This window comes from Aquarana catesbeiana, linkage group LG04 (assembly GCF_042186555.1).
Source record: "Aquarana catesbeiana isolate 2022-GZ linkage group LG04, ASM4218655v1, whole genome shotgun sequence".
In the NCBI taxonomy this organism is placed as follows: Eukaryota; Metazoa; Chordata; class Amphibia; order Anura; family Ranidae; genus Aquarana; species Aquarana catesbeiana.
This window is the reverse complement of record NC_133327.1, coordinates 39,343,550-39,363,157: the sequence shown is the minus strand read 5'-3', so window position 1 is coordinate 39,363,157 and position 19,608 is coordinate 39,343,550.

Sequence of the window (19,608 nt, the reverse complement as noted above, 5' to 3'; positions counted from 1 at the left end):
ATTTTCCTCCTTGCTTTGCGGAGGACAGTATCATGTTGAGCTATGGTTTTTTTCTACCTCCTGAACCTTGTCTTTCAGTGTATGGATATCCAGTCTCAGTTCAGCAATGGCGGCTGACAGGGTGTCTTTTATGTCAGCCGCAATGGTCCTCAGGTCATGTATGTTGAGATATGGCTGCTGGTGTATGTCCTGCGCTTCTGATAGAGGGGCAGATGTGGCCCACGAGTGGTAGGTACAGGTCCCAACATTTGCGACTCTTGTGTTTGTGAGGGGCCATGGCGGGATGATGTCATATTGCCTCTCTGTGTCCTGAACATTTCAGGGATGGTTTGGCTCATACTTCCCTGATTCTCCCGGGGAGAGCGGGACCGTGAAGCAGAGGTGTTGCGGGAGGCAGTCCCCATCGTTTCAGGCTAAAATTGAAAGTAAATACCTCCAGTAAAGGCGATGAGAGTGAGGCATCGGCGGGAGCTGTTCTCTCAAGTAGCCATCTCCTTACTCGGCCAAGCCACGCCCCCCCATTAAGTGTATTTAAACCTGATCACCGTTAGCTTATTAATTCATCCCTTTGCCATTAAGATTTCTTGTACATATCCTTTCTTTTTTTAGCAACATAAAGATCTTGCTGCAAATACCTGATGGCCATGCCAGTCCCCCTCTCTTCCTGGAGCCTTCTAACCACGGCAATGGGATAGGCAGTTTGTGTCTCTCAGCTCAGCCTTCACCCGACCCTGCTTAGATTGAAAGTAAGAAGACAGGGAACATACTCCATGCCTCCTAATTTTATTAGCCGATGTAGCCATGCTCCCTCAATCAATGTGGTCATGTTCCATTCAGTCAACTCCTCTTCTCCCCCACACTCAAAAAGAGGGATGGAAAGATAGCTAAGTGTTGAATACATTTAAAAATAAAGGTAGTAGCCTCTTTTTTCTGAATATTGTACTAGCATGCAAACATTTGAATGGTGTTTGAATGCCTTAGTGTAATTTCCATTATATGGCTTTTACACTGTATAACTTTAGATAAAGTTTAAGTATGTGTAGCAAGTATATTTATTTCAAATTCTCATTCCCAATAAAAAGTATTTAGCCAGTGCTTTGCACTCTGGAGGCAATTTTTACCCAGTATTTAGATCTCAGATGGAAGGCAATCTTGTGCAGGTTCCTGGTTCTTAATTTTAAGATTCAATGATTTTTAGACATGTGCATTCGTTTTCGTCCGAATGCATTTTCGTCCGAATTTCAGGTATTTTCGTTATCGTTTTAACAAACGATAACGAAAGTGCAGAATCCGAAAAACGAAAGATCCGACATAAACAAATGCTTTATTTTCGTTTTTGTTGCTACAACAGTTCAAAATAGATAGGAGATTCAACATGATGCTGACAATAACAATCTATGTCCATCAAACCTGTGGTCGAATGTGCCTAACCTTAACTCTATTAGTCCAAGATTATTCTACATAGAGAGAAAAGATTCGACATAGAGAGAAAAGATGCGATGTAGGCAGGCCCGGACTGGCCATAGGGCATACCGGGCATATGCCCGGTGGGCTGGGGCATCTGGGCCGCATGTCACATCTGAGCATCTCCCTCCCCACTCTGCAGCTGTTTGGCCGGCCCTGCTCATTCCGCTCTGGACAAGCTCCACGGCCAAATCCGCGGCCGACTCCGAGGAGACGGCCGCATTTCTTTTTGGCAGAGTCCCGGGCCTGCCGTCCCCATTATAAAGGCAGCGAGCGGGCTTGGCTGCTCCTTGTGCCAGCGCCGCTCACCACAGCTCCACGGCCACCTCCGCGGCCGTCCATCCAGCCTTCTATTGATCTTAGGAGCCTCCTAATAGGAGGAAATGAAGAGGTAGGTCATGTGACTGTGAAGGGGGAGGAGCTGGATCAGACCTTCTCTGCCTGGTGTCGTAAAAGGACCTGATATAAAGGTAAGTGTGACAAACACTATGCCAGCCTGCCAATATGTATTTTTTTTTTTCTTTTGTATCTTGGCCAATAATATATATTTTTTTACCATGCCTGCCAGCCCAGTGTGTTTTTTTTTTTTTTTGTATCTTGGCCAATAATGTATTTTTTTTACCATGCCTGCCAGCCCAGTGTTTTTTGGGGGGTTTTTGTATCTTAGCTGATTTTTTTTTTTTTCATGCCTACCACTGCCAATGTTTTAAACTGATCTTAATAAAAAATAAAAGTGGTCAGTCTCTCTTACAGACCCCTTTCACAGTAACGGGGCGGTGCGGGCGTTTACTGTAGTTATAGCAGCGCTTTGGCGCTGCTAGCAGGCGCTTTTAACCCCCCAGAAGGGGTTAAAAGCACCCGCTTAGCGTTGCTTTCAAAGTGCTTTTAAGTCGCTTTGAAAGTGGTACCCATTAATTTTAATGGGCAGGGGCGGTGGAGGAGCAGTGTATACACTACTCCAGGAGAGCCCAGAACAGCAGCATGCAATGCCTAGGTGCAGGGCGTGCATGACTTTGGGAGCAGTAGGGTTAACCAAGCTGGTAGGAGGGGTTGGAGTTAGCCGAGGGGGAGGTATTAAGGTATGCCTTAAATTGGTAATCCCGCCCTGGGGGAGTAACAGTAGAGTGGAGGAAAGTTCAGAGCAGCATGGCAGAGATGGAGGAACTGATGGAGCAGCTGAAGGCAGAAGCGGCTGTGAGAGGGACGGCCTGGCTACAGGAGACGATCGCGGAGGCCATCCAGAGAGCGGGGCCTGCTCCGAGCGGGGGTGAGATCAGCACCAGCAGGGCGCGGCGGTCACGGCCGCCCGAGCGGTTCTCCCCTGAGCAGCGGAGGTCGGATCAGCGGCAGCCTAGGGGTCCGGTCGGACTCCCGGTGGGCCCACCGGCGAAGCGAATGGCGGGAGGAACAAGCGGAGGCGCGAGGGGGTCCTCAGCACAGCGGCCTGGGAGTAGAGAGGCCCGTGGAGCAGCAGTGCGGCCTAGAACCAGAGCGGAGGCGAGCGCAAGCCCCGCCCCCAGAAGAAGTGTAGAGGAGGCACGGAGAGGAGCACATGGAGGTAGGCCTGGGCCTGCAGTTTCCGCGGCAGGGCATCACAGGAGGAGCGATCGGGGTCGGCCTGTTAGGGCAGCTAACCCGAACAACAGCAGGGCTGAGGCACAGTACGCCGGCCCAGGTAAAGCAAAGCAGAAGTCGGATGGCCTGAGTGATGCGCGGAGGCGGGGACGGCAAAGCCCAACGCCGGCGGCAGCCACGGTGTCCAGGCCGGGTGGGCCCTCATCATCAGAGGAGGAAGTGGAGGAGCGCCATACAGCCCAAGAGTGGTCCGGGTCAGAGGAGGAGCCGAACCCACCGTCCAGGAGCACAACAGCGGTGGACACCAGAGGGTCGGCTGATGAGGTTACGCCTGTGCAGCCGGGTGAGTCACATGTTACATCACTTAATCTTGGTATGCCTAGTGGTACGGGGCCCAGTGGGGTAGGTACGAGTGGGGTTCATAGTGTAGAGGGAACAGAGGGAGGCAGGGAGACCTTTGGTCTACTGGGCTTCTTGGCAGGCATAAAGGAGCTGGTGAAAAGATTTGAGACTCCCGCAGGACCGGTGGCATCTTGGATACCGCCGGCCGGGGGTGCTGGGGCATCAGGAATAACGGCAGCAGGGACGGTGGTCACAGGAGTGGTGGCAGCACCCGTGGCGGTGGAGTCGGTGAATGAGAGCACACAAGGGATGGCAAAAACGGCGGCGGTGGTTGAGGCTGCAGGTAGGCAAGACATAACCAGGTTGGCTGACGCCGCTAAATGTGAGGTATATGTGTGCTATGAGGGACCGTTAGGGTCGCATTTGAAGCAGGAGGTGCGTGAGAAGTTGTGGAAAGGTGAGTACGTGGAAATTTTTTCGCTGCTACCGCTGGAGAAATTCAACCTGGATAGGGTGAAGCCAGATGACTCCAAAAAGGAGGATGAAGAGAAGAGGAGGTACCGCTTGATACCGAGAACGTTTGCCAACTGGTTGCAGGCGTTTGCGATTATGGCAAGCGTCATCGGGGAAAAGCAACCTGAGCATTGCTCGGCTCTTTTCTGTTATCAGGATGCGATTGGAGAAGCTTATAGGGTATATGGGGGTACAGCGTGGCTAAGGTACGATGAGCAGTTTCGTCAGCGGAGGGCAGTGCGGCCGGCATTGCGGTGGGACCATAAGGACATCAGCTTATGGATGAGATTGATGACTACGGCGAGGGCCTCCAATCAGTTTTTTCAAGGGGGGACCGGCGGCCCTTCAGCACAGGGACAGTCGGTCGGAAACAAGAAGGGGTTGTGCTGGCAATACAACACAGGGAGCTGCAAGTTTGGCGCCACTTGTAAGTATAAACACGAGTGTTCAGGATGCGGGGGGTCTCATCCAGGATCTCGATGTTTTAAGCAGGGCAAGGGTCGTCCAGGAGAGGCTGCAAGCAAAAGGGAGGACCCCGGTGAGAGTGGAAAGGATGCGACCATTTCTAGGTAGGTATCCAGACAAGAAAGCTGCACAATTGTTAGATGAGGGTTTCTCGGTGGGTTTCAGGATCCCATGCTCATTAACGGTTATCCCCCCAGTGTCGCCCAATTTAAGGTCTGCAATGCAACATCCGGAAGTAGTTAGGGAAAAACTGAGGAAGGAAGTTGCATTGGGGCGCATGGGCGGTCCATTCCCAGAGGCGCCATTTAAGGATTTGGTGGTTTCGCCTCTGGGGGTTGTACCTAAAAAGGAACCGGGCAAATTTAGGCTTATTCACCACCTCTCCTTCCCTAGAGGGGGGTCGGTGAATGATGCCATAGATCACGGGGAGTGTTCGGTGACTTACACTTCATTCGATGCGGCAGTGGGATGGGTACGGCGATATGGGAAGGGGGCCTTGATGGCAAAAGCGGATGTGGAATCCGCTTTTAGGCTGTTGCCGGTACACCCCGAGAGTTTTCGGTTATTGGGGTGTCATTGGGACAATGAATTCTATGTGGACCAATGCCTACCCATGGGTTGCTCGATATCGTGCACGATATTTGAGCAATTCAGCTCATTTGTGGAATGGGTGGTACGGGAGGTGTCGGGGGTGAATTCTATAATTCATTACCTCGATGATTTTCTCTGTATGGGTCCGGCTTCTTCGCGCATCTGCGCTGTGCTCCTAGCCACACTGGAACACATTGCAGAAAAATTTGGCATTCCATTGGCTGCTGATAAAACGGAGGGACCTTGCACGGTCATCACGTTTTTGGGCATTGTCCTGGATTCGGATGCGATGGAATGCAGGCTGCCGGACGATAAATTAGAGGACCTTAAAAGGGAAATAGCGGGGCTTTTGGGATTGCGTAAAGTACAGCTGCGGACGCTGCAATCGGTTCTGGGCAAGCTTAATTTTGCATGCCGCATATTACCCATGGGGAGGGTGTTCAGTCGCCGGCTGGCGGCCAGCACGAGTGGAATCAAATCGCCAAAACATTTTGTGCGTCTAAGCGAAACGCACAGGGCAGATTTGAGGGTGTGGCATTCCTTTTTGGAGTCTTTTAATGGTAGGGCGTTTTGGATGTCGGGTCCAGTCAGCAATTTTGACTTGGAACTGTTCACGGACGCAGCGGGTTCCACGGGTTTTGGGGCATTTTTTTCAGGGTCAGTGGAGCGCTGGGCCTTGGCCTCAGACCTGGGTTGAGGCAGGATTCACAAGGAATCTGGTGCTACTGGAATTATTTCCGGTAGTACTGGCAGTGGAGCTATGGGGTGCATCATTCAGGGATCGGAAAGTGCGATTCCATAGCGACAATATGGGGGTGGTGCAGGTGATTAATAGGAGTACGGCGTCCTCGCCGCCAGTGATTAGGCTGCTGCGGCATTTAGTCTTGCGCTGTCTGCAACTAAATGTATTTAGAGAGAGTTGGCGCCGGATGCGGAACAACAAGGGGTACCCTGTCCCGAATGGCTGTGGGAGATAGCATTTGCACCATAGCAAGATGGATAAAGAAGTCGGTGAGTAGGGCTACATGGGCAGCATACACGAAGGTATGGAAGGAATGGAGTGAGTTTGCAGATAGCGTGGGGGAGGATCCAGCCGGTCAGGACGTGCGTTTGCTGGTACTGTACTATATTGCTAGAAAAATGGAGGAAGGTGTGTCCGCATCAATGGTTAACAAGAGGGTAGCTGGTTTAGCGTTTCTTTTTAAGTTACAAGGTAGGCCAGATTGGACAAAGGATTTTTGGATAAGGCAGGCAATGAAGGGTTATAGGAAGTCGATGTCTCGACGGGATGCTAGGAGGCCAGTGACGTTTGAAATCCTGCAGGGGATAGTAAATCAGTTGTTTCAGGTGTGTACGTCCAGTTATGAAGTTGTGTTGTTTACGGCGGCCTTTTTATTGGCATTTTTTGGGGCATTTCGGATAGGGGAACTGGTCAGCCCTTCTAAGACCACACCAGGGGGGTTGATGTATCAGGAGATGTCATGGGGTGATGAGGGTTTGAAGTTGTGGTTACGGCACTCAAAGACTGATCAACTGGGTAGAGGAAGAAGGGTTGAGGTGTATCCAATTGTGGGATCACAATTATGCCCGGTAACAGCGGTTGGGGAATTTTTGAAGGTCCGTCCAGCGGTAATGGGCCCCTTGTTGCTGCACAAGGGGGGCGAGTTCCTGTCTAGATTTCAGTTTGTCACCGTTTTTAATAAATGTATTAGGGGGTTGGGGCTGGAAGAGAAGGGTTTTTCGTCCCACTCCTTTAGGATTGGGGCCGCTACGGAGGCAGCCAGAAATGGTATGGACGTGGAAGCAGTTAAGCGAATTGGGAGGTGGGAATCTAATAGGTTCCGATCATACGTGCGCCCCCATATGGTGGTAAACTTGTAGGAGGCTATAGGGGCTTGCGGTTTTGGTAATTAGGGGTGGGGTAGCAAGCAAATGCGGAACAAAACCGGGGCTTACGGTATGGTGTTTTTCTTTTGTGTTCTTCTATTTTCAGATGCAGTGCCGGGGATGGTATGGATTATGGGCCATTCCTATGTGGCTTGGGGGGCACGGAGAGGGGACGCCCGCAAGGAGGGTAGGCAATTGGGTTTTGGCAAAAGGGAGGCCTGTGTTAAGTGGTTGGGGATCCCAGGCATGTTGTGGGGTAGATTGGTGTCGGAAGTGCACCGCTATGCACAAAGGGACAGTCCCCCGGACGTATTAGTCATCCATGTAGGAGGCAACGATTTGGGCATAAGAGCCATGGTGGATATCTTGCGCGACATCAAACTTGATGTCGAGCGGTTAAAGCAAGCCTTCCCTAACATGATCGTTGTCTGGTCTGACATGGTGGCTAGGATGTCATGGAGAATGGCCAGGTCGGTAGAGGGTGTGAATAGGGCCCGTAAGAAAATAAATAGGGCGGTGAGTAAGTTTGTGGTAAATAATGGGGGTGTGGCGGTTAGGCACCTTGAGCTAGAGTTTGAGACATGGAGGTATCTGAGAGCGGATGGAGTTCACTTGAATGAAGTCGGTATAGACTTGTGGGCATTAGGCCTACAAGACGGCATACAGAGAGCACTCCGGGTGTGGAGGGGCACCCATGATTAAGGTGTTATTCCTGGGTGCTGTGGCGGGCGTTGGTCTGTGCAAAAGAAGGAAAATGACTAAAGTAAGAGTTGGTTTGGGAGATAAAGTTGATATGGGTCCTTATGGTGGTTCCCGGTTAACGGAGGTTAGCCGGGAAGTGATAATGGGGCACTGCGGTCATTGGTTAGTCTCTGTGCCAGCTTGTCGGCTTGAGGCCTATGGTATATATTTGATGGGGCCGCAGTGCAAGTGTGTTATGGACATGTTTTGATTATTAAGAGATTGCGCAGACCAACGCTTGAGATATTCATTTGCAGTTAATGTTAATATGTTTATATTTCTAATTAAAAGATTTATTTGTTTAAATAAAGTAGGCTGCTAAGGCCTTTTATTACTCCAATCTTGGTGTGGTCTTAGTTATTGGGGTAATGGGGAAAAGATAGGGGTAAAAGGGTATGTTAAGCATATCTGTTATCCAACAGTCAAGGAGAGCCCGGAACAGCAGCATGCAATGCCTAGGTGCAGGGCGTGCATGACTTTGGGAGCAGTAGGGTTAACCAAGCTGGTAGGAGGGGTTGGAGTTAGCCGAGGGGGAGGTATTAAGGTATGCCTTAAATTGGTAATCCCGCCCTGGGGGAGTAACAGTAGAGTGGAGGAAAGTTCCCGCCCACCCTCCCCTTTTATCGGTGAAGGGAATTTGCGTTTGGAGGATTGTGTTTTTATTCTCTTACAGGTTGGGGACGAGGAGAGATCCTGGTAGAGCGGGCGTTGGTCTGTGCAAAAGAAGGAAAATGACTAAAGTAAGAGTTGGTTTGGGAGATAAAGTTGATATGGGTCCTTATGGTGGTTCCCGGTTAACGGAGGTTAGCCGGGAAGTGATAATGGGGCACTGCGGTCATTGGTTAGTCTCTGTGCCAGCTTGTCGGCTTGAGGCCTATGGTATATATTTGATGGGGCCGCAGTGCAAGTGTGTTATGGACATGTTTTGATTATTAAGAGATTGCGCAGACCAACGCTTGAGATATTCATTTGCAGTTAATGTTAATATGTTTATATTTCTAATTAAAAGATTTATTTGTTTAAATAAAGTAGGCTGCTAAGGCCTTTTATTACTCCAATCTTGGTGTGGTCTTAGTTATTGGGGTAATGGGGAAAAGATAGGGGTAAAAGGGTATGTTAAGCATATCTGTTATCCAACAGTCATGCACCGCCCCAAAGATGCTGCTTGCAGGACTTTTTTCCCGTCCTGCAAGCGCACCGCTCCAGCATGAAAGCACAGAAGAGGCAGTTTACAAGTGCTTTTTGTAGCGCAAAAACACCTGTAAAGCACCTCAGTATGAAAGGGGTCTTACACAATTTGAGTGATGCTAAACAAAGGTTGATGGACCCCTTTCACACCTAGACCTCCCCGTGGTAGCGTTAAAGCACCGCTCGTTTTAGCGGCACTTTACCGGTGCTGCAGCGCCACTTTGCAGGCGGTAGCGTCCTGCAAGCGCACCGCCCCCAGTGTGAAAGCCCTCTGGCTTTCACACTGGGGAGGCTTGAGAGGCGCTTTTCAGGTACAATTTTTAGCACTAAAATGCCTGAAAAGCACCTCAGTGTGAAAGGGGTCAAAGTGATGGGCCTGGCATCAGTCAAACATTGTGTGAGAGAGGAACAGTTCTTGTGCCCAAAAGGTCTCCTGCATTGAGCCCACGTTCACATTGGGCCGATATGGCATGCGATTTGACATGTCAAATCGCATGCCAAATCGGCGGGTATTTCCGGCAATAGTACCATCTGAATCAGTGAGACGCCGCACCAATTCCCAAAAGTAGTTCCTGTACTACTTTTGCCGAGTTCGGGGGCGATTTCAATAGATATCTGTGCATGAACCCGCATAGATGTCTGTCAAATCACCCCCCGGAGTTGGGCTGCATTGCCGGTTTAAAATCGTGCGAGTTCAGATTTCAAACCGGCAATGCAGTCCAACTTCCTGACACCTTTTGGGTATATATATAAAAAAAAATTTAAAATGGTTACTTAGTTTATCACCTCCTGTACTCTGGTCACTGGTCTTCTCCTGCACTAGATCCGCAGTCTCTGGTCATCTCATGTATTAGATCCGCAGTCTCTGGTCATCTCATGTATTAGATCCGCAGTCTCCGGTCATCTCATGTATTAGATCCGCAGTCTCTGGTCATCTCCTGTATTAGATCCGCAGTGTCCGGTCATCTCATGTATTGGATCCGCAGTCTCTGGTTATCTCCTGTATTAGATCCGCAGTCTCTGGTCATCTCATGTACTAGATCCGCAGTCTCTGGTCATCTCCTGTATTAGATTTGCAGTCTCTGGTCATCTCCTGTATTAGATCCGCAGTCTCCGGTCATCTCATGTATTAGATCCGCAGTCTCTGGTCATCTCATGTATTAGATCCGCAGTCTCTGGTCATCTCATGTATTAGATCCGCAGTGTCCGGTCATCTCATGTATTGGATCCGCAGTCTCTGGTTATCTCCTGTATTAGATCCGCAGTCTCTGGTCATCTCATGTACTAGATCCGCAGTCTCTGGTCATCTCCTGTATTAGATTTGCAGTCTCTGGTCATCTCCTGTATTAGATCCGCAGTCTCTGGTCATCTCATGTACTTGATCCGCAGTCTTTGGTCATCTCATGTATTAGATTTGCAGTCTCTGGTCATCTCCTGTATTAGATTCGCAGTCTCTGGTCATCTCCTGTATTAGATTCGCAGTCTCTGGTCATCTCCTGTATTAGATTCGCAGTCTCTGGTCATCTCCTGTATTAGATTCGCAGTCTCTGGTCATCTCCTGTATTAGATTCGCAGTCTCTGGTCATCTCCTGTATTAGATTCGCAGTCTCTGGTCATCTCCTGTATTAGATTCGCAGTCTCTGGTCATCTCCTGTATTAGATCCGCAGTCTCTGGTCATCTCCTGTATTAGATCCGCAGTCTCTGGTCATCTCCTGTATTAGATCCGCAGTCTCTGGTCATCTCCTGTATTAGATCCGCAGTCTCTGGTCATCTCATGTAGTACATCTCGCAGTGAGCAGTAATGATGTGCAGTAACCTCTAGCAAAGAATGAGGAAGCAGAAATTATGTGTTGTAACCTTTAACAACCAGTCAGTGATCGGTAATAATATGCTGTATCCTCTGGCAACCAATTTCAGGTGCTGCCTGATCTGCTGCAGTAAACTGATTTTGAGTCTTACTGCTATTTGTTATCTGTCTAAGAGCGGTTGGGGGGCTCCCAAGAAAATGTTTGCCCAGGGCCCAATCAACATTGAAGACAGCCCTGAATGTGACAGAGAGCTCCAGAGGGTGAGAACCGCAGCATAAAATATGTAATTAGATTGTATACATCATGCACCTGGCTCTCACCCATGGGTCTCTGTCTGCTGAAACCAAGTGGGAATCTATGAAGTGACACCGACCTCCCGGACTGGTTCTCCCTTTGGCCTCACCACAGAACATGATGACACCGCTTAGTGGTAGCTGCCTGTAAAAATCCGGTGGTGGAAGACAGAAAACAGAATCTGTTACGCGATGTGAGTAGCCAGGTTCTGTTTTATACTTCTATAGTGAGTCTGGAGCGGGCCTCCAGGGAAGGAACTTACTTTGTTTGAGTAATGCTCCGCTGCAGTGGGTCACCTCTCGTGGCGCTCAATAGAGATGCCAGCGTTCAGAGAGGGGCAGTAGGCTGCTAGTCCTGGCAACCCTTTGGAGGAGGAATAAAGATGTATCAGGTAGGATATGCAATGTGCTTAGAATACACTATGGGTGCAGCCAGATACTGTCTTTATTCTTATTCTCTGGTGCTGTGCTGGTCTGCTGCCCTCCAATAAGCTGGCAGGGGGCTTGGTCCTCCTCTCACAGTAAGTTTGTGAGAATTATCTCTCCTGCCGACTGCCCAGAATTAGTGACACTTTTTTTTTCTTTATGATTTTATATTTTACTTAGATGTCTCCAAAAAAGCAAAAAGGAGGAGCAGAAAAAATCAGAGAGAAACATAAGAAGTCTTTGGAACTTGATGCTCAGAAATGTGCTAAAATTTCGGATATGTTCAGTCCTCATGCACAGAGTTCCAGTGATCCCATGGCAGGGCCCAGTAGAGAGGCAACAAACATAGAACAAATAACAATAGAAGGTGATTTAGTGGAATCTGTTGCTGAAACATCAGAATTATCCACTGAAGAACATAGAGAATTGGGGCACACTGAATTACCAAGTAAACAAGTTATTATGGATGTTTCAGAGTGTCAAACTGAAGACACAGATATATCATTTAATTATTTTGCTCGTCCAAATAAAAATGAGCTTGCTGTCTTTTTCAAATATCATCCACGGCAGGATATTCCAGATCCAGTGTTAAAAAAGGCTACAAAACGTAAAGATGGAACAAGTCGCAAATGGCTCACCTACTGCAATGAAAAAAATCGATGTTTTGCTCTGTTTGTCTGGCTTTTTCAAAGTCTCAGGAAACTAATTCTTTTATTGAAGGAATGACAGATAAGCGTCATGTTCATCAAAGAATCGAAGAGCATGAGAAGAGTGTAATGCACAACTTGTGTGCCGAAGCCTTTTTTGTGAAATCCAGCAGTGCTGGAGTTGATGATCTACTTTTGTATAAGCAAATGTCTGTAAGGCGAGAACAAGTGAGAACCAGGCGGCAAGTACTACAGCGGGTTGTAGATATAATAAAAGTTATAGGAAAGCAAGGTTTGAGTTATAGGGGAGATAAAGATGAGGCTGCCTATAATTTAGAGGACGTAACGAAAGACCATGGAAATTTTTTAGAGCTCATTCTTCTCGTCAGCAAGTATGACATTTGTCTGAAAGATCATGTAAACAAATGTATTGAAAACAGCAAGAAACTGCAGTCTTCTGGAGGAAAAGGAAGAGGATCTTTGATAACCTTGCTCTCAAAAACGACTGTGAACAAAGTAATACATGCTATTCAGATGCTTATCCAGGAAAATATCACAAAAGAAGTAAGGGAAGCCGGGATGTTTTCAATTCAGATTGATACAACTCAAGACATCACTTCAAAAGATCAATGCTCCATAATTGTTCGCTATGTGACTGATTGTATCAATGAAAAGCTTCTTGCAGTTGTTGAATGTGAATCTTCAACAGGGCAAAACCTTTTTAAGTTGCTAATGGAAGTCTTAAAATCATGCAATCTTAATATTACTAATTGCATTGGCAATTCAACGGATGGAGCAGCAAATATGCAAGGCCAATACAATGGTTTCTCTTCCTGGCTGTCAACTAAATCACCAGGGCAAATTCACATCTGGTGCTATGCACACATTCTGAATTTAGTACTTGCAGATACAACAAAGGTGATAGTTGAAAGTGCATCACTATTCAGTTTGTTGAATGACATTGCTGTCTTTATTCGTGATTCTTATCAGCGCATGAATACCTGGGAACAAGTTAGCCAGGACCCTCACCATCGAAGAATTTCAGTAATTGGGGAAACGCGTTGGTGGTCAAAAGATGCTGCTCTAAGAAAAGTGTTTGGAGAATTTTAAAATCCTGATTCTGCGTTGTTTCCTAGTCTACTGTACACTTTGAGCAGAATCGAAGACAGCGTCTCATCGAAACCTGAGGTGCGTGTTAGAGCAAAATCTTATGCAGAATCCTTACTCAATGATGAAACCATTCTTACAGCTCAAATTTTTCTGAGAATATTTGAATTGACAACACCATTGTCCAAATATCTGCAAACAACTCAGATGGATATCTCAAAAGCTATTCAAATGGTACAGGGAACTTATGAAAAACTTAAAACAATTACATGAGATTTTGATTCCATACAAATGACTGCTGATAAGTTTGTTAAGTGGACAAATGACAAGATTCAAGAAGAAGAAAGTTACCACCTAGAAGTACAGACCACTTTGCCTAAAAAAAGAATAAGAAAAAGAAAGCGAATGGCTGATGAGACTGTTGACGATGTAGCAGTTTCTGATGCTGTTTCAGCTTATAAAATCCGTGTGCACAATGTAATCTTGGATACGGTCACAGAGAGCATGAATCGCCGCTTTCTCTCCTGTGGGACCCTCTATGCTGACTTAGCTTGCTTGGAGCCAAACAGCTTTTCTGATATAAAAAAATCTGGACTTCAGGCACCAGCAATGGAAGAACTCAGCAAACGATTATTTAGATTTGATGAGGGAGCAACATCAGAAAATTTGCGTTCCCAACTGGCAAATTTTGCAATGTAGTGGGACAGGCTGAAATCATCACCTCTTGAAGAATTTAGTATTGTAGAAGATGTATCTATGGAAAACCGGGAAAGCAAATTAACAGAAACAGAGCTGGTCAACAAATCTTGCATGGCATGTAAGAACTGTGCCATTTGCTGCTATAAGATTCTGCAGCGCTATAATTTGTTAACTGATGCCTATAATGTAATTGGTTTAGCCTACAAATTTTTGCTTACACTATCTTTTACTCAAGTCGCCTGTGAAAGAAGTTTCTCCACATTGAAGTTTATTAAAACCCGTCTAAGAAGTTCTGTATCTCAAGAGCATTTGAGCTCTTTGATGCTGATGGCAATCGAAAAGGATATACTAATGAACCTTGATTCTGATGATGTCATTGACAAAGTTGCAGAAACCAGTGAACTTCTACGAAACTTGCTGAATCCTTAGTGCAGTTATTTTGTTCTGTGATTTTGAATATAAAAAAATATATGCCAAAAAATGTAATATATTTTGCTATTTGTTATTGTATTGAATCGTTCATTAAAGATGTTTCATTTTCATGTCTATCATTTATTATCATATATTTAGATAATTCCAAATAACTTACAAGTTACAGTGACCGAAGCAGGCTAAATATAACTAAAATACATCGAGAAACTGGTTGCCATTATTTGTAATTTGGTTTTTAAAAAAATGGGCTGCTCAGCTTAGAATGCCCGGGCCTATTTTTTGTCCCAGTCCGGGCCTGGACGTAGGGGAGAAAAGATTCGACGTAGGGGAGAAAAGATCGCTGCTGGAATTGGGTGGGGGAAGTAAAATAAAAATAATGATGATGATGAATGTTATTGGCTGATTGTAACCAAAGAGAAGGAGCAGTAAAATAGCTAGAACTAAGTACACATGTACTTTGGCCTATGGTGTCTGTTGAAAGTTCTAAGAAGATTCGACGGAGCAGGTAAACTATATGGCGTCGTACAGTTTAGCTGCTCCGTCGAATCTTCTTTGAACATTCGACAGACACCATAAGCCTTCAATGACAGATTCGACCTTAAAGGGGTTGTAAAGGTAAAAGTTTTTTCACCTTAATGCATTCTATGCATTAAGGTGAAAAAACTTCTGACAGAACCGCCGCCCCCAGCACCCCCGTTTTACTTACCTGACGCCTCGAAAGTCAGCTTCGCGTTCCCGACATCTGTTCCTCCGCTCACCCTGGCCGCTGATTGGCTGCAGTGGATGGATTGAAAGCAGCGCAGCCATTGGCTCGCGCTGCTGTCAATCACATCCGATGACGCGGCGCGCCGGGGGGCGGGGCCGAGTGATACAGCGAGCGGCTATGGCCGCCGGCTGTATCACGGGAGCGCGCCCGCAAGCACTCACCACCGTGCGAGAGAGCTCGCATGAAGGTGGTAAATGCTTGCGGGGAGGAGCTGAGACAGCCGCCGAGGGACCCCAGAAGACCAGGTTCGGGGCCACTCTGTGCAGAACGAGCTGCACAGTGAAGGTAAGTATGACATGTTTGTTATTTTAAAAAAAAAAAAAAAACACCTTTACAACCCCTTTAATTAATTTGGATTTTCTGACTAATGCAATTTTTAACGAAAAACTAAATAAATAAAAACGAATTTCGGGAGTAACTAAATAAATTTATTTTTCGGACGAAAACGAAATTCAGAAACAAAATATTTCAGTGTGCACATGTCTAATGATTTTTATTGAGGTTTTCACAAATAGAGAAGGATAAGATAAACCGTGACATAACCTGATATGCATTAGAACATGAAGCAGAGGATAATTTTGAGTGGTTACATTGAGATAACATAACAGTCACGTTTAAACTTGAACGGAAATATATATATATATATTTTTTTTTTAAACCAAAGAATAAACTTTATTAAAAACACAGCAAGGACACGTGCAGAATTTTTTTTTTAAGTTTTTATTGTTTTTATTGAGTTTTTGAACAGAGGTAACAGAAATAATAAGAGGTTAAAACAAGCATATTGAAATACATGTGTTCGGGCGCAGCCGCCATTAAAGCGAATAGAGAAAGAGTTATTGTACATAAAAAGCGGTGGAATGGTACACAATAATGTTTTACACTCATTAATACATTTTAGCACAGAGTCAATATCTGTTATTTCGGTGTGTGGAAGTAATCCTATACGGTGCTTTAGGTAATGGTTATTATAGAGTAACCAAGGACAACTGCTGGTTCGTGTGTTATTGACTCTTAGATCTGGTTGTAAGTTTGGTCTTAATGGTAACAGAGTCAAGCGGAAGAGTTTAAGGGGGGTTGCCCCGGGATAGGCAGGTGAGGTAGGTGAGGGGGAGAGAATGCACGTCAGGTCATTGGTGGGGAGGTTTGCTGTGTATTTAATTCTGTGAGTGGGAGGGTGTGGTATGTACCTGTGAAAAAGCGGGGGGGGGGGTGGAGAGATAGGAGAGTGGTGTGGGTGGGGGAGATACGAAGTCTTTTTGGCCTAGCTACAGCTCATGTATTGCATTCAGTTCATGATTTGTTTATAGGCATCAGTGGTGACAAAGTGTAGCCAACATGCCCATGTTTTGGTGAACTTAGTGGGTGTATCCTTGGCTTGATGTATGAGGTCTTCCATGACCATTGTTTTTTGTATACGATTAAACCAATCCTTCATGGTTGGCGGATCAGTGGAACGCCATTTGAGAGGGACACACATTTTAGCTGCATTGACCAAATGCATAGCAAGAGAGTGAAAGTAGGCAGGTAGAGGAGTTGTTGAGTGATGGAGCAAGAATTATGCAGGTGTGAATTCTAGGGAGTATGTGGTTATTTGGTTGATAAGGCTATGGACTTCTTTCTAGAACGGTTGGAGTTTTGAGCAGGTCCACCAAATATGTAGGAGCGAACCTGTTTCTGTTTTGCATGTCCAAAGGGTCTGGGAGATTGCTGGATTGATTTGGTGTAATATAAGAGGTGTTCTGTACCAAAGTGGAATATATTTTGAAAGCATTTTCCTTTATTTGCACATTCATCGAACCTTTATGGATTAGTGTATACATTTTTCCCCACTCTAGATCAGTGAGGTCTATGGAGAGATCTTGTTCCCATTTTTGATTGGTCCAGTGCCTTGTAGGTGTATGGACAGTAAACAGTAGAGTGTAAGTTTGTGAAATTAAGTGGCTTTGGGGTTCCTCACTTAAACATAAATTTTCGAACGTGGTAGTGTGTCTAGACCAGTCAGGTCTGGGTTTAGGTTTGTTAAAAAAATGTCACAGTTGAACGTATGTCCAGAAGGGGAAAGTGTCTATTTTCAGTTTTGACGCCAAAGCGGATTGGGTTAAAAGGTGACCTCCTTCAAAGAAATGTTCTGCTTGGATGGTTGGATGGGGCCAGTGGTCGGCTAAAAAGGAGATATGCATTCCCGGCGTAAAGTCTGGGTTTAGGCAAAGTGGCGTCATTGGACCGTTAAGTAAAGAAATTTTGTATTTGTTGCAAGTTGTACAGAATGAGATTAGTGTTGGGTTAATAGGTGGGTGGAGCTTGTATTCAGGGGGAATGTGCAGGGCATCGACCCACGGGAGCTGTGCCAATGGCAGTTTCAACAAAGATTGCTCTAATTGTACCCAATCTTTATGTTTAGAGTGTATATTCCAATCCACAATCCTAGCTAGGTGGCATGCTTGTTGATATTTACATATGTCTGGGAGTCCTAAACCTCCCAGGAGTTTAGGAGTGGTCAATCTCGTAAAGCCTAGTCTCGGTCGCGTTTTGCCCCAGACGAAGTCTGTGCATGCTTTTCGGTAGGTAGAGAAGAATGCCTGTGGAAGTTTAATTGGGATTGTTTGTAGGATATATAGGATCCTGGGTAGGATATTCATTTCAACGATTGCGGCTCTGCCGAACCAGGAAAAAAGCCCAGTGGACCATTTCTTTAAGTCTATTAGTATTTTTTGTAGCAATGGAGCATGGTTTAGGGAATATAGGTAATTTAGGGAGGTTGGTAATTGAATGCCTAGGTAGGTAATTGCGGGGTTGTTCCATTTGAAAGGGAAATTATTTTGGCATTGTTGACAGGTTTCAGGGGTAAGCGAAACGTTAAGGGCTGTCGATTTCGAAAAGTTTATTTGTAGGTTAGTTAGGGTTTTAAAGGTTTGAAAATCTTTAAGTAAGTTCGGGATTGTCGTAAGCGGTTCCGTGAGAAAGAGGAGAATGTCGTCCGCAAAGGTTGCTAGATATATGTGCAGTGTTTTATATCTATGCCCTTAATATCTGGATTGGCTCTGATGCGTCTTAGTAACAGTTCAAGTGAGAGGATAAAAATTAAAGGGGAAAGTTGGCAGCCCTGGCGGGTTCCATGCGACACGGAGAAGGCATCTGACAGGTGACCGTTTACTCGGACTCTTGCAGTGGGACTTGAGTAAAGAGCTAATATGAAGTTTAACATTGTTGATGGGAGGCCTATAGCCCTTAGAGTTTCTGACATATAGTCCTGAACGCCTTCTCCACGACGAGCGAAAGCAGGAATCCCTTATTATGCATAGACGTGAGCCAGTGGTGAACATTAATGGCCTTAAGAGTGTTATCTCTCGCTTCTCTCCCCGGGACAAAGCCAACTTGATCAAGGTCGATAAGTTGGGGTATTAAAGGGAGGAGTCGGTTCGCTAAAGTTTTTGCATACTATTTAAGGTCAACGTTGAGTAACGAGATGGGCCTGTAATTGTTAACTAAGGAAGGGTCTTTGTCTGGTTTCGGAATTACTGCTATGTGAGCAGTTAGAAGATCTCGCGGGGGGTCCATGGGAGTTGCAAAAGAGTTAAAGGCTGCCATGAAAGAAGGGGTGAGTATTCCTCCGTATGTTTTATAGTACCCGGCAGTCAAACCATCGGGACCGGGGCTTTTGCCCGTTTTCATTTGTTTCAGTGCCAAGTCAACCTCCTCTCTTTTTAAAGGGGAATCTAGGTCCTGAGTGATTGATTTCGATATTGGGGTTGGGCCGTTTTGTTCCAAAAAGTTAATGATCATTTGTTTCCTTGTGGGTCCATCTATGGATGGATCTGACGTGGGGAGGTTACATAGCTTATTATAATACTTGACAAATTGTTTAGCTATATCTGGGGTCGTGGTCAGTTTGTGTCCCGACGGATCAGTAATGGAATGTATCGTTGTGTCAGATTTTTTCGTTTGTATGGCTCTTGCCAGTATTTTACTGGCTTTGTTGTCATGTTTGTAGAATGTTTTCTTAGAAAGGATGTAGTTGCGTTGAATTTGTTTATCTAATAGGCTCAACAGATCTTTTCTGGCTTGTATCAGATCCTTCATAGTGATTAGAGCTTGAGTATGTTTGTGTGCACCTTAAAGTTTGTGGATCCGTTCGATTAGTTCTGAATATTGTTTCCGCCGTTCTCAGTTTCGTTTGGCAGCCGCCGCAATTAGAGTGCCTCTAATCATGCATTTATGGGCTTCCCAGTTAGTGAGCGGGGATGTATCACTGGGCTTATTTTCGAGAAAGAAGTGTTGGAGACGGGTTTCAACTTCTGCAGCAATAGAGGTATCCATCAGAAAGGATGGATCTAACCTCGACGTTTGTGGACGAGGTGATGTGTCAGGGAACTTTAGTGTCAGGGAAATGGGGTGGTGGTCCGTGATGAACGCTGGGTCAATGAAAGTTTGATGGAGCATGGATAGGTCTTTTTGCGTCAAGAATAGGTAGTCTATCCTTGAATATCTGTTGTGAGGTGCTGAATAGAAGGTATAATCTTTGCCATCGGGATTCCGGGTGCGCCATGTGTCATGGAGTAGTAGATGTTTGAGGTGTGATTTAATTGTCTTTAGGGCTGCATATGGGAGTGATGAGGTGGCGGTAGATGTGTCTTGGATGGGAGAGAGTGGGGCGTTAAAA